Consider the following 2,659-nt stretch of genomic DNA (forward strand, 5'->3'; position numbering starts at 1 on the left):
CTACAGTACGACTGGAAAATTTATCATGTAGGCTGGGTATTATTAGTAACTGTGCTATTCTATCTCCTGGTGAAATTACTGATATACCCTTTGGAGAACTAGCTATAATTTTTATTTCACCTTCATAATCGGGATCAATTACCCCAGGACTTATCATAAATCCTTTTAGAGTAGAAGAGCTGCGTCCCAATAATAAGCCTACTGTTCCTTTGGGAAGAGGTCCTTTCACCCCTGTGGGAATGATTTGAACTCCCATCTCTGGAGTTAGTACTGCTCTGGCGGAGGCGCAGATGTCCAACCCTGCGCTCCCTCTGGTTTGTCGGATGAGGGATCTGATGGACAATGTGTCCTGGGAACTACCCTGATGGGGTTGCTGGGTTCCTCCAGTGCTCCGTATATTTGTGGTTTTGGGCCCCGGAGCATTGGGCCCCCCTGTCCATTTTTTGGCAATGGAGCCCGATGCCTTTCTCCACGATATCGTGGATAAACACCTGGTACTTGTTCATTTTTTGATAATGGAGTACCCTCTATGGTGGTTTGAGAACGGCATTCATTAGCCCAATGTCTCCCTCTCAGGCATCGTGGGCAAATACCTGGTATTCTACTCCTTGGATACCTAGTTTTGTTAAACCCTCCTCCAATGGGGCAATTCCTTTTAAAATGTCCTGTTTGTTCACAATTGTAGCATGTTCTTGGCCTGGCATCTAAAGCCTGTTTTACTGCAGCTGCCACAATTTGCCCTTGTTCATTAATGTCTCTGGCATCTAAAGCCTGTTTTACTGCAGCTGCCACGACTTGCTCTTGTTCATTAATGTCTCTACATAATTTAATATATGTGTTTAAATCTTCATGTTTCCATGGTCTAATGATATCTCTGCACCAACGATTCGCTTGCTCATAAGCCAGGTGTTTTAGTAATGGCATTGCTTGTTCTGTATTCCCAAAAACTCTGGTAGCTCTTTGAATAAGCCTATCTACAAATTCAGCGTAAGGTTTATTAGCTCCTTGTATTACCTTAGATAATTGACCTTGTAAACCTCCATGTCCTTGTAAAGTCTTCCATGCCTTAATTGCATCTGCAGCAATTTGTGCGTATACGCCAGGATCATATGCAATTTGTTGCTGCTGATCCTCATAAGGTCCCTTTCCTAACAACATATCTAGATTTCTCTGAGGATAACCAGCTGCTGCATTTTGCCTAGCCGTCTCCTTGCAAAAATCCTCATTGGCAACCTTCCATAACAGGTATTGTCCTCCATTTAGCACAGCTTTACACATATTAGCCCAATCTGCTGGCGTCATGTTCAGGTTGTTAATGGATTCGACCATGCTTACAGTGAAGGGTGCTTGAGGACCATATGTTGTTACAGCCTCTTTTAGCTGCTTCACTGTTTTGAAATTTAAAACTTGGTAAAATCGCTGCCCTCCTGCCTCAAATACAGGGCATGTTAATATTTGAAATCTTGTCTCAGGATCCCAACTATCAACTGCGGGGGTTGGGGACCTCCCAGCATATGGAGGTGGCCTTGTTAGTTGGACACTTACACCCTCTGGTGATAGAAAGGTGTTAGTAGCAGTCTCCTGTTGTAACTTTCCCCCTGATGGCTTTTTCTGTTTTACACTTTCTTTCTCTGTCTGACTATCTTGAGAGGCCTTCTCTTTTACTTGAATCTTTTCCTCTGTCTGACTAGCTTGAGAGGCCTTCTCTTTTACTTGAATCTTTTCCTCTGTCTGACTAGCTTGAGAGGCCTTCTCTTTTACTTGAATCATTATGTCTTCTCCTTCCTCTACCATTGTCTGAACTGAAGGCTTTGGACTAAGCAAACAAGACACCAACGCCCACAATGTCAATGTGCCAACTGGCAGAGTCCCTGGGCTTTTCTTTTCTATTCTTTTTAAATCTTCACCATGATGGTTCCATTGTGATATATTTAACAACTCCTCCTTAAAAAGCCATGGGCTACATTTTTGTATTGTATCAACGTATGCCCTGATTGTTCTTGATTTTACTGAGATACCTCCTTCCTCTAACAATTTACTTAACACTCTTTCAGTTTGTTTTTTACTAATTTCTGATCCTGTATTTCTACTATAATACAACCCAACAAGATAACGCCTAACAAAACTGAAACAGAGTGAAACAAAATTGGAACAACACAAAATCAGTATAATAGCCTCCTGAAATGTCCATCCGTCCTTTCTCCCTATCTGTTCCTCAGATGTGAGCGGTTTTTCTTCCATCTTACACATCTCCAGGGACAGGCAACTTAAAACAAAAGTGAAACAAAATAACAAAAGAAGAATCTTAAAATGGCTACCCATTCTCTCGCCCTGCCCTCAGGGGCGAGCAGTTCACTTACCCTCAGTCGTTCCCTGTGCGGGCCACCAAATGCCGCAGTCTGGCTGGGCACAATCAGAAGCCACTTGTCAAAAGAAACTAACTTTATTTTTAGAACCACACACGCCAAACAAAACAGCCTCTCAGGAAAAATCCTCAGAGCTTCAACTGCCACCACTGGCTTTCCACAAGCCTGTCTCTCCCACACAAGCTTCTCTCCACCTCCCACAATCCTCCTGCTCTTGAGGCCTATTGGCTGGGTCACGTGGGTGGAGCCAAAAAATCTCCCAATGAGCAGCTCCGTGGTCTGAAAGGGCAGGG

The sequence above is a fragment of the Marmota flaviventris genome, chromosome X, assembly GCF_047511675.1.
Source record: "Marmota flaviventris isolate mMarFla1 chromosome X, mMarFla1.hap1, whole genome shotgun sequence".
In the NCBI taxonomy this organism is placed as follows: Eukaryota; Metazoa; Chordata; class Mammalia; order Rodentia; family Sciuridae; genus Marmota; species Marmota flaviventris.